Here is a 13,526-nt window from a genome sequence, read left to right on the forward strand (position 1 = left end):
TTTATGGTAGAATGAGAGTCATTACACAGATATACCACATCCTTTGTAACCCTCCAAACATTATCAGACACTCGGGGTTCACTCCTTTAGGTGATCATGAATACTGCTTCACTGACGGCAAGTCCCCATCTGAGTGGTTTGAATTCTTTTGGGTATATACCAAGGAGTGGAATGACTGCTCATATGGCAACCCCACGTTTAGCGGGAGGAAGGGGCAGGTTGTTTCCCACGAGCAGCTGCGCCTTCCCCATCTCTCCCAGCAGTCATGAGGCCCTCACTTCTCTTCAGCCTCACTAGCGCCTTTGATCTCCTGCAAGTCTGAGTATGTGTTTTGCCCATATTTTCATTAGTTTATTTTGTGTTGAGTAGGAAAGGTTCTTTCTACAATTTTTTTGAGATGGGGTCTCTCATGCAGTTCTGGCTGTCTTAGAACTCACTCTGTAGACCAGGTGGCCTCAAACTCAGAGATCACTTGCCTCTGCCTCCTGAGAACTGGGATCAAAGGCGTGCGCCACCATGCCCAGCTTCTTTCTGCATTCTTGACCTTGAACATGCATAGGATATATGATCACAAACATTTTATTTCATTCTACAGGTGAATGTGTAGATTATTCTTTACCTTCTTGACGATGTATTTTGATGCACTAAAAGTCTTAATTTCAATAGAGAGCGCTTGATCCATGCCACACTAAAGAAACCAAGTCAACCCCAAAGTCATGAAGATGCTCGTGCTTTCTTCAGAGCTCTCTGGGGCTCGACATTTAGGTCAGAATATATTTCGTGTTAATTTCTCTTTGCCGTGTGTGGTAGAAGTCCAACTTTATGCTATGAGGTAGGTAAACTCAGAGACAGTATCAGTGAGCTGACTGACTGATGAGGCGTTGTGGGGATGGGGGCCTGACTGCAAGTGGAGACAGGATTCTTCCTGGGGTAAAGAACACAGTATAAATTTAGGACATGGCAAGGGCTGCAGAATGCCGTGAACACCCTAAAACACTGGATTGTATGCTTTAAACAATGAGTTTTATGCTATGTGAATTATACCTTAATAAAGCTGTTATTAAAGGAACAAACAAAAAGAGCAGCTGGTGGCCCAGATGAGGGAGGACACACTGACACTCTGCCTCTTGCTTCTAGGAGAGAAAACACACTACACAGAGCCCTGTTGGCTACGGCCAGAGCCCCACCATGCGAGAGACTGTTCTAGATTAAACAAGCATTCCCTACTCTTCCACACCACCCTTCAGAGAATAAAGCTTTCTTTCCCACGTTTTCTCAGTCCTGCCTTACACTCCAGTGCTGCCACTGCCGCTTTAACCCTGGCAAATTAATTCACAGAGGAAGAAGCATAGCGGCACCTTGAGCACTTTTGTCTCTTCTTGGGAGTGAATGATTTGAGGAAAGAGGAAGAACACTGACGGCCTGCAGAGTCCTAGCAACGGGCAAGGCGAGGCACTGGTCCTCTTCTATCTCCTTAAAGGCATTCTTAGTTCCCTGGGACAGAAAGAGCAGTTGAGGAGTAGGGGAACTTCTGTTCTGGATGTCATATTCAGTTAGAGCTCACTTACTGGCAGACCCACCTTAGGCTACAACTGGGATTTGAACATATAGACTGACTGGTTCAATGAGACGTCTTTGTGGATGGTAGGAATTGAAAGCATGTTGGGGGTCTCAAGTCTTCTCTCTGTAGAGCATAGCATAACTTTCTGACACCAAGGACCACCATATTTCTGTCCTCAGAAGATAGAGGGATGGGAAGTTTACCCTCCTAAGAGCATCCTGGTGGCCTACCTGGACAGAAGATACTGACAGCAGCAGACCATGATGAGGACTGGAGATCTGCATTTGGGTCCCTAGGGGTTGAATAAGGTCTGGCTAATGATGACACTATTGTATAGATCCTGTATACACACAACCTGGGAAACCCAGGTCCTTTCCAAAGCCCTGAGCCCTTTCTGGATTCTTGCCCCCAACAACAGAAGTGAGAGCAGTCCCTAAGGTCTGAGAGACCATGAAGACCCCCCACCCCAAGGGGGCTGGATGCTCTGAGTGGCACAGTCCCCCTTCTGATGAGCCCTGAGACCCCAAGTGGCCTGGTTGGCCCTGTGGCCTTCACATGGCCATGTGGAGTCCTTTGTAGGATCTAGCTCATTTTGATTTTATGTTTTAAATAGGCCTTAAGATCCCCCTGTAAGCACCAGACCCTGGCGTAGCCCTTCCTGGGTCCCTCACACAGCTCCCAATCCATTCTTCTTGTCCCCTGTCCAGATGTTCAGCTACAGGGGCCATGCATCCTCTGCTCAGGCTTCGACCAAGGTGATTGAAGGGGCAGACCCTGCAGATGAAACTGGAGAGGACAAGGGCACTTTTTTCTGAAAGCCTCTTCCCTGGTGTCCAGAGCTACATGATGCCCGTCCCACTACCAAGGTCCCTGCAGTTCAAGATCATCACCACGGTGTCACATTGCCCGTGACCGGCTCTGTCCAGTTCCCTATGTGCTGTGTGTCTTTATAAATCATCTAAGGCACAGCCTTTTCCACAGCTTTCCAGATGGTTGAAGGCAGCCTTGCTGGCCCAAGACTAGTTCTTTCCCACAGGCCAGATCTTCCTTTCTGTACTTCAGTGGGATCTGTGCCTCTGTTTTTCATGTCTGTCTGTCTGTCAGTCATTAGGGGTGGGAAAGCTGATAATAATCAAGCTATACCCCATAAACTAACAGCCAAATGCCTGCCTTCTTGCGCCTCCTCCAGGGTCCACAGCTAGCAGGCAGAGAGTCTGATTCCCAGGAAAAGCTGTTCAGCCAAACTTAGCACAGAATAGCAATTCAGGAGCTGAACTCTACCTAGCAACAAGATTAGCAGCTGATTTTGCAAGCTGGTATTTTTATCCTAGGATGGGAACGCCTGAGAGCAGCCACCTCCTGCTCCTCTGAGTGTTTCTCTCCTGTTCTACCCAGGGACCTTGCTCCCTACAAATCCTTCCTGGCCCCGTGCCCAGCTGGGCCTCCCCTTCATGCTATGGCAGTTTCCAACCCACCGCAGTTTGGGTGGGGCCTGAGAGCTTCCAGAGGGAAGCATCTACCCTGGGTCCATCAGGAAACATCAGAGGCCCAAGTTGATCTTTTCTCCTCTCCCCACTGCCTTGCCTTCCTTTCTCCTGCCTGCCTCTCCCTGTCCACCCCGCATCTGTGCCTTATATGTTTTATGAGCCCCTGGCACTGTGTGGCCTACCAGACAGGGACTCTGCGAATGGGGCTCCCTCTTCCCATGTGACACACGGTACGCTCCTGGGAGCTGGTGTTTTCTGGCCCATAACCTCTGCTTGTACACTCAGCCTGTCCTCTCACCAGCCTTCACAATGACAGGAACCTTTTGGCAGTCTAAAATCCAGGAGCTTTCTGTGTGGACTGCCACCCATAATTACCTTCTCTGGGGAGAAAAAATACTGGGATGACATGGCAGAATAGGGCTTCCATGTGAGGACAAGACAGTGCAGACCCACTTTCTCCAGCTCTTCTCTCCCTTGGTACCCACAAGGGAACCCAGAGAGCTGAGAAGAAAGCAGTAGACTGACTGACTGGGACCTTGGCTCTTGAGTGCTCCGCTGTGGCGACTCTCCTGCGTTGCTGTCTTAGCGCCCACATGCTAGGGCTAGGCATGAGAGCCCTGCAGCGCATATTTTTCTGCAGGAATAACAGAAAATAGGCAAACCACAGGAAAATCTACATCTTCAAAGGACTGGGAAATAGAGCCAAGCAGAGCTAGGACTCTGTGTTCTACAAGGGCATTGAAGGGAAGGGAGACTCAGTGCAACCCATCTCTCCACAGAGGACTACACGAGCCCCGGCCCAATGGAAGGACCATGTGCAGCAAGCGGCACACCACAGCAGTAATGCAGGGTCCCTGGAGCTGCCACGCCAATGAAACTGTACCTCACAAGGTGGTCTAAAAGGACAGCTGCCTGCTAAAGCAACCTAAAGAGGAGGGAGAGTCCCTTAGGATAACCACCAGTTTCCAAGATTTCATCAAAGATCATTCACAATACCAGGAGCTGGGAAAGCCACAATTTCAGAGAAGCAATCAACTGATGTCCAAGCCAGAAGGACTCAACGCCACAACTGTCTCTCAGAGACTGGAAAGCAGCTATTATTAAAATGCTCAGAAAAAAAGAAGTTATGGATTATTTTGAAGTAAGTGTAGAGATAGGAAATCTTAGCAAACCCCTGATACATCTACTTAGTGATGGGTTGTTTATTTTGTTTGTGAGACAGGGTCTTCCTATGCAGTCCTGGCTGCTTGGGAATTCCCTATGTAGACCAAGATGCTCTCTAACTGGTCTCCCTGCCTCTGCCTTCCAACTGCTGAGATTAAAGGTGTTAAGACACCATACCTGGCTTTTGTAAGTTTATTTTAAAAAGATTTAGCATTTTATTATTTTAGCGGTCATGTGTGTGTGTGTGTGTATGTGTGTGTATTTGTGAGGTATTTGCTTGTGTATGCAGGTGCACTAGGAAGCTACATTCCCTGGAGCTGAAGTTACAGGTGGTTGTGAGCCAGCTGTGCTGCCAACCAAACTTGAATTCTCTAGAAGAGCAGTTCATGCTCTTAACGGCTGAGCCATCTCTCCAGTCCCTAAGTTTATTTTTATTTATTTATTTTTTTAATTAGATATTTTCTTTATATACATTTCAAATGCTATCCCGAAAGTTCCCTATACCCTCCTTCTGCCCTGCTCCCCTACCCACCCACTCCCACTTCTTGGCCCTGGCATTCCCCTGTTCTGGGGCATATAAAGTTTGCAATACCAAGGGGCCTCTCTTCCCAGTGATGGCCGACTAGGCCATCTTCTGCTACATATGCAGCTAGAGACATGAGCTCTGGGGGTACTGGTTAGTCCATATTGTTGTTCCACCTATAGGGTTGCAGATCCCTTTAGCTCCTTGGGTGCTTTCTCTAGCTTCTTCATTGGGGTTAGGGTTGGGCATATACCCAGAAGAAGTTCCAACTGGTAATAAGAACACTTGCTCCACTATGTTCATAGCAGCCTTATTTATAATAGCCAGAAGCTGGAAAGAACCCAGATGTCCCTCAACAGAAGAATGGATACAGAAAATGTGGTACATTTACACAATGGAGTACTACTCAGCTATTAAAAACAACGGATTTATGAATTTCTTGGACAAATGGATGTATTTGGAGGATATCATCCTTAGTGAGGTAACCCAATCACAAAAGAAGTCATTAGCTATGCACTCACTGATAAGTGGATATTAGCCCAGAAACATAGAACACCCAAGATACAATTTTCACAACACAAGAAAATCAAGAAGAAGGAAGACCAACATGTGGATACTTCATTCTTCCTTAGATTGGGAACAAAATACCCATGAAAGGAGTTACAGAGACAAAGTTTGGAGCTAAGATGAAAGGATGGACTATCCAGAGACTGCCCCACCCAGGGTCTATCCCATAATCAGCCACCAAACCCAGACACTATTGCACAATGCTAGAAAGATTTTGCTGAAGGGACCCTGTTATAGCTAAGTTTATTTTTTTATGAAAAGAACCCAAATGAAAAATATAAACCTGAGAAACACAGCTCCCGGCTCTAACATGGCTACATGGACTCCGGAGGCCACGGGTGAGGGCCGAGGTGGCAGCCCTCAAGGCAGGCAGATGGGACTTACTCATCAACAGCCGAGAACAGACCAGAGAAAGAAGAGCACACAAGGTCTCAGGACCGTGCAGGGGAAGGCAGATCTTACATTCTCTTCAGTGGAGTTCATGATGGGGAAGGAGTTAGGGGTCACAAATTACCCAAAACATGTTTGAAAGCACTTCAACTGTCATAAAGGGACCAAACCTACAGCTTTAAGAAGTGGATCAAATGCCAAATAATAGAAACCTAAATCAACTCACATCACATTATTAAAGTTCTAAAACCTTAAGGCAAAGAGGAGAAGTGGCAGCATACCAAGAGAAGCTGGTGTGTTACCACAGAAGGACGCAGTCCACGCGACACTAAGTCTCCCTGGAGTCCACGACAGTCAGAAACAGAAGAAGTGCTGGAAAGAAAAACAAACAAAACAAAACCCTCTTACCTGAAAACTCAATATCCAGCAAAACCTCTTCAGGAGTGTGGAGAAAATACAACTCCAGATGAAGAAGAACAGGGAGAATTGGTCAAATGTCCAAAACCAGCAAAGGTTACAGGGAAAGGGGAAGCAACGGGAAGGACAGAGGCTGAAGCACCGGCCGGCTTCACAGTTAAAGGCGCTGGCTGCTCTCCCAGAGGACCCCAGCTTGATTCCCAGCACCGCTGTCAGGTGGCTTTCGAGTGCCTCTGACTCCAGCTCCAGAGGATTTGATGCCACGTCTGGCCTCTGGGTGCCCGCATAGCTGTTCTCTCACATACACACACATTTAAGAGAAAAAAGCCTTAATGTAAAGAATAAAAGTAAGGTAGGCAAAGCTTACTGTTCACTCCTTAGAGTTCTTTAGTCACATCCAGTGGCTAAACCAAAGTGCAATACCATCTGATGTGGTTCCTCGGTGTAGAAGGAATCTTTCAACAATTCCATTCTCAAGTCTGAGAGGGAAATGGAGCACTAGTGGAATTAAGGTTCAGATACTTAGTAAAACAATGAGGTGTGGACACCAACAGTATAATAAGCAACAGATGTCTACCTATGCCAAGAGCAACCACCAGACAGCCGTAGAAAGCTTACTGCTCTTGCACAAAACCTGGGTTCAGTTCCCAGAACCCATGTCCGAGTTCTTACACGGCTTCTAACTCCAGTTCCAGGAGATCTAATGCCTCCTTCTGGCCCTCACAGGCTCCACTAGAAGGAAACACATATACACATAGGTAAAAATAAGTCTTTTTTAAAATTAATTTTTTTACACTCTATATTTTATTCCCCCATCCATCCTCCAACTGTTCCACATCCCATATCTCCTAAAAAGACAAATCTTCCAAGGTGTGTGCGTGTGTGTATGTGTGTGTGTGTGCACCTGTGTGTGTGTGTGCACCTGTGTTTATGAGAGATCACTATGATATGACAACTACCCAAGAATATCTACCTAAAGTAGGAAGGATTTATTCTGACCTAGGTTTCAATTTCAGGTCACTTGGCTTCTGTTTCTGGGTCACAGAGAGGTGACACTATGGTGAGTTGTATTCAGCAGAGCCAGAAGAGAGAGAGAGGGAGGAAAGAGAGACAGAGATAAGGAGAAGGAAGAGTTATAAAGAAAGCTAAAACAGCTGGGCGTGGTGGCACACGCCTTTAACCCCAGCACTTGGGAGGCAGAGGCAGGTGGATTTCTGACTTCAAGGCCAGCCTGGTCTACAGAGTGAGTTCCAGGACAGCCAGGGCTATACAGAGAAACCCTGTCTCGAAAAACCAAAACAAAAAAATAAAAAATAAAGAAAGCTAAGACAAGATACAGCCTTCAGCTGCGTGTCTCTAATGACTGCTCAGGCTCAGCGGTGAAGACTGTGTGCTGCTCCTGCAGAGCTGGGTTCCCAGCACCTACAGAGTAGCTCACGACTGCCTGCGACTCCAGCTCCAAGGGATCTGATGCCCTCTTCCGGTGTGTCTGAAGAACAGCTACAGTGTATCCATATAAATAAAATAAAGCCTTTTTTAAAAAGTGTTTGGTTTCATATATATATATATATACACACACACACATATATACACATATATGTACTTTATATATATACTATATATATGTATATATATATACTTTATGTATACTATATATATATATATATATATTATAACGGCACCTGGCACTGCTTTGTGGGGTGGAACCTCTGTAGTTACATGACACATAAAACCAAACACTTCATCTGTTTCTACCTGGTCATCATTCTTCTGTTCAAATCTAGTTGTGATGGTTTGTGTATGCTTGGCCCAGGGAGTGGCACTATTTGGAGGCATGGCCTTGTTGGAATAGGTGTGACCTTGTTGTCATTGTAAGAGCTGCCATGGTCATGATGTCTGTTCACAGCAGTAAAACCCTGACTAAAACACTAGTGAAAAGCCTGGTCTGTGCCAAACACCCAATGATCCATCCAAAACCAAGGCCTGCTGGTGAGAGCGACCCCGCTTGAATGCCAACTGCCTTGTCAGCCGTCAGTGCTTACTTACAAAGCTTTGGCCTTAGTGGAAAAGTTCTAGATTAGTTGAGATCTCTGTGGGAAAAGTTGAGACCTCTGTGGGAAAGCGCTGCCCCCAGTTAACAAATAGCTATAGATCTTGTGGACAGGTACCTAGCAACCCATTCTGTTCTGTTTCTCCTGCTGAACTTTTTACCTAGCCAATATCCTGCTTTTGGGAACAGGTGCGTTCTCCCAGAAACAAAGCGATTCCGCGTCATCCCCCTCCCCATACCCTGCTTCTGTGGGCATAAAACCTGCCTGGGAATGATAAAATTTTGACAGCTTGATCAATCAGCCTTGCTGTCCATCCTTGTGTTTCTCGCCTCTCCTTCTCTCCACAGGTGGCTCCCCAGACCCTGTTCGGCTGTCCTGCGGGCCAGGACAGCCTGCATCCTAAATTCCAAATACTAGAGACTGAATCTTCAGCCTTTCTATGGGAACACCTCATTTGAATCTGTTGTTTTGTCCAGGGCATCATCCTCTGTACAAGTTTGTGGTTATGAAATAATTAGTAAAACAGCTTACATTTGTATTTTCTAGTCTATATTTCTGTGCCCAATTTTTCTCCCTTAAGCCATTCATTTAAAAATAAACCCTGCTACTGAGGCACTCTTTCATTGGTTTTTAGAACCTACTTCTTTGGGATCCCAGCATATATTGAAGGTGCTGGGCATAACAACACGGAACTTAAGAGGCTGAAGTGGGAGACTATGAGTTTGAGGGCATACCGAGTGAAGAGTCTGCCTTGAAAACGCAACCCTCAATATAGCCTTTTAGAGATATACATATTTGTTCTAAAATTTATGCACAAAGCGTACAGCAAGAGGTGAGGAAAGGCTTCAATGTGTTGGGCTTACAAAGTGTAGAATTAAAACAGTAGTATCAGTGGAAAGGTATATACTCAGATGAATGGGACTCAACAGAAACAGGAGATAGGCCCAATATTCCTTCCTCTCCTTTTGGCTGAGTATTTCCCTGTGCCCCAGGATATTCTCTTGGACTCGAGTGCTCAAGTGATCCTTCTGCTTCAGCTTCTCCAATAGCGAGAATCATGGGCACTCCCTAGCACTCTCTGGCAATAGGGTAGGTTGGTCATGGAGAAAGAAAGGCATCAATTCTAATATAAATGCCAGTTACCAGAAAGACTGAAAACCCTTCCTCACAAGGGCTAAAAGACAGAGCATGTTCTAGAAAATCATGATATAACAAAGAATGGTGGGAGAGTGTAAACGACATTACCTGACAAGTACATTACAAGTCATGGCTCTGGGGTGGGGTGGGGGTGAGGCCTTTAGGCCTTGGACTTTGGGCATGTCCCAGCTAATGAGACTCCATTTCCATTTTGGGAATTTTTGTTTTTTGTTTTTTTGTTTTTTTGTTTTTTTTAAGGTTTTGCTATGTATCCTTGGCTGTCCCAGAACTCAGTAATGTAAACCAGGCTGGCCTCAAATCCATAAGCGATCCACCTGTACCTGCCTCTGCCTGCTGAGTGCTGGGATTAAAGGTCTGTACTACCAGCAGCAGCCCTTTTCTTAAACTCGTTTCTATCACTATGCATGTGTCCTTGGTCCAATTCTTTGTTCTGGAACACAAGATCCTGAAAATCTCAGAGGGAGTCACTCTGGACTCTGATCTGTTCCTATTACAAGACCTCACTTTCCATCTTTTTTATTGATTGCATTTATTTGTATGGATGCATATGCACGCAGGCATGCACATGTAGAGGTCAGAGGATAACATGTCAAGAGTTGAGTCTCTCCTTCTACCACGTGGGTTCTGGGAGTCAAACTCAAGTCGTCAGCTTGGGTGGCGAGTGCATGCACCATCCTGCCAGCCACCTCGATACACTCTGAAAAGGAACAAAGGGACTCAATGGAGGGAAGACTGTCCTTTCAGTGAACACTGCTGCATCAGGAGACATCATGAAAACAATGAAAGGCTTGCAAATCACTCAGATGGACTTTGGACTTAAATACAAAATATAACAACAAAACTTCAAGAAAACATAGGAGAAAGTCTTTGAGATCTAGGATAAGGATAAGATTTTTTTTTTAGACCTGACACCAGAAGCCTGATTCATAAATGGAAATCTTGAAACACTGGATCTCATCAACATTAAACACTCTGCTCGGGCTGCAAGACTGTGTAAAAGTGGTGTGTTACTAACTGCTGGGATGTTGTGGGTTGTATATTTGGACTTCTTATAGATTTCTAGGCATGCAGACTCCAAAAATCCTTGGAACCTGTTGGAGTGATAGTGTCTTTTTGTGCTAATGAAATAACTGCTGTATCCTAGGTAGCTGAAGGATGGCTGATGGCCACCAAGCTCCCAGGACATGGAAGGGCTAAAAATTAGACTGAACCCGTCAGACATGGTTGCCAGTTTCAGGAGGTTCTGGACAGTTGAAACCTGTGAAGGTTCCTGGGCTGTGGTTCTAGGAAGGCCCCTTCCCACACATATTGCACTGAGTCCTTCATCTGTATATTCTGCTAATGCCTGTAAAGTACCCAGGAATTTTCCTCATCTCTGTAAGCTGCCCATGCAAATGAACTGAACCTGAGCAGAAAGTTCTAGAAACCCAGGTTATAGCCAGTCCCTCAACAGCACAGGTGAGACACCTGGAGCTTGTAATTGATATCTGAAGTGGGGGTAATCATGAAGACCAAGCCCTCAATCTGTGTGATTCAATGTTATGGCCAGGTAGACAGTGAGAACTGAGTCAGATTGGAAGATACCAGCTTGTGTCAGTTGCAGCAAACATTTGAGGGGCTTAGAAGTCTTCTATACTGATTATTGTGCATAAAAGCATGTATGTATGTATGTATGCAGCCATGGGAAGACATTAAATTGCATAGCCAGCAGATGACTTTTATTGAGAATATATAAAAATGTACATAATCTGTCATTAAAAAAAAACAAAACAATGGATTCAGTCGGGCGGTGGTGGCGGCGGCTCACGCCTTTAATCCCAGCACTTGGGAGGCAGAGGCAGGTGGATTTCTGAGTTCAAGGCCAGCCTGGTCTACACAGAGAAACCCTGTCTTGAAAAACCAAAACCAAAACAAACCAAAACAAACCAATGGATTCAATTAGAACTTGGCCAAGACTCACAGAGTTTTTACCATTTATGGCAGAAAGCACTTGAGAAGATGCTCAATGCTCAAGGTCATTGCACATGAAATCAGGGGATGCCTTCACTTATCTATTAGGAGGGACACAAAACATTTACTGATGTCAGATGCAGTGGCATACTTTTAATCCCAGAACTTGGAGGGAGTCAGATCTCTCTGAGTTCCAGGCCAGCCTGGTCTTCACAGGAGACCTTATTTCAAAACAAACAAACAAACAAACAAACAAAACCAAAACCAAAAACCAATCCTGTTCAAATCTATATTATTTCCTATTACTATTGTAACCATCAATAACAAAATTTGTCTTAGAACAGAACAAAATATTCCACAATCCAGAAGGTCAGAAGTCCCAGAGTTCATGATTGCACTCCATCCACAGTGGGAGGTTGGAATCGATGGCATACCTTTCTGACTCTTGTAACTCACCGAGTTTATGGAACCACCCAGGAATCCAGAATAGTCTGTTGTTCAGGCTCACCTGGCCAAAACCTCAATTCTACTTGTAACCTTGGATCCCCACCCCCACAGCACAGGGTCTGGGAATTGGGACAGGATTTGTGTGGAGCCACTACTCTGTGCTTATCACAGCATCAGACGATCTGGGCATTGATGCAGAGAGACGGAAGCTCTTGGTGTTGCTGGTGGGGATGTAAACTGGTGCAGCTGCTCTGGAAACAGTTTGACAGCTTTAATAAAGTTACACTTACACTCAAACATATGACCTAACGATTACATTCTGGGGTATTTATTCCAAAGACATATAAAGAGGTCTGTTCACCCAAAAGCCTGTATATGAATGTTAATTACAGCTTTGTTCGTGATAGGAAAACCAACCTGGGAACTGCCATTGGCAGCAGGGACCTGAGGCTCAGCTTCTTGGTGTCTCCCAAGGCACTCTGAGGCATTCCTTCAGTCTTTAGAGACCTCAATGAAGGTAAAACTCGGTTCTTGACTTCAGTGCAGAAAAAATTTCATAACAAACCAGCACAAGCAAAATTGGAGCTTATTAAAAAGACACACACCCAAGAATATGCATACCTTTTAAAGAGGAGTTGCAAAATTTATTACATATCCATGTATGAACATACATGTGGGGGCAGATGTTGATATCAGGCATCTTGCCTACATCTATGTCTGTATACTGCGTACATACCTGATACTTGTGGAGGCCAGAAGAGGGCATCAGGTCCCTTGAAGCTATAGTTACAGATGGCTGTGAGCCACCACATGGGGGCTGGGAATTAAACCTCAGACCTCAGTCCTCTAGCAAAAAAAAAGCCAATGGTTTTTTTTTTTTTTTTTTTTTTTTTTTTTTTTTTTTTTTTGGTTTTTCGAGACAGGGTTTCTCTGTATAGCCCTGGCTGTCCTGGAACTCATTTTGTAGACCAGGCTGGCTTCGAACTCAGAAATCCACCTGCCTCTGCCTCCCAAGTGCTGGGATTAAAGGTGTGCACCACCACGCCCAGCAACAGCCAATGTTCTTAACTGCTGAGCTATTTCTCCATCCTTCTACCTTAGTCTTTTGAGACAGCATGCCTAATTGAAACTGAAACTCTCCAACTGGTTACACTGCCTGGCTAGCAAGCTCCAGTGATCTTTTTTATGTCTGCCTTCACAATGCTGGGATTATAGTGTGTGCTACTACAACTAGCTTTTTAAGTGTGTGCTTGATCCCCAAAAAGGTCTTTGTGCTTGCATGGCAACCGCATTACTACCTTACTAAATGAGTCATGTCCTCAACTCCAAGAGTTGCTAAGTATTAAAGGCACCATACCTGGCAAAAGGTATTTATCCAAACATAGACTTTCATCAAGGGAGTTAAGAGACACTCAGGAAAAGAACTCAACATACATAAACATGGGTATGGAAGGGACAGCCAGAATTACATATATATATATTTGGTAGCACTCAAGTTATACCAAAAGAGAATTGCTACGAAATTTCTCTCCCCTCACCCCCAAGGGTCTATGTAGCTCTAGCTGGGCTGGAACTTGTTATGCACACCAGGCTGGCTTTGAACTCACAGATATCCACCTGCTTCCCTGTCCTCAGTGCTGGGACTAAAGGCATGCACCATCATGCTGGGCCCTTTCTCTTCTGATGAATGTGACGGTGCAGGTGGATGGGATTGAAATCTGGCCACTTGGGTTACATACGGGATTTAGGATATCTTTTACAGGCTTACAGATGGGAAAGAAGGGCAGGCAATGCTGACACACACCTTTTAT

The 13,526-nt window shown here is 45.2% G+C and overlaps 1 long non-coding RNA gene across 1 annotated transcript; it reads right to left on the minus strand.

Moving 5' to 3' along the window:
* Positions 1-354: 354 nt before the first annotated feature.
* Gm46269 lies at positions 355-4,395 on the minus strand. Its single transcript, XR_001780163.1, has 2 exons — positions 1,359-4,395; positions 355-925 (listed from the first exon to the last, which is right to left on the minus strand). It is a non-coding gene; the product is annotated as a predicted gene, 46269 (long non-coding RNA).
* Positions 4,396-13,526: the final 9,131 nt, after the last annotated feature.

The sequence above is a fragment of the Mus musculus genome, chromosome 11, assembly GCF_000001635.26.
Source record: "Mus musculus strain C57BL/6J chromosome 11, GRCm38.p6 C57BL/6J".
Classification (NCBI taxonomy): Eukaryota; Metazoa; Chordata; class Mammalia; order Rodentia; family Muridae; genus Mus; species Mus musculus.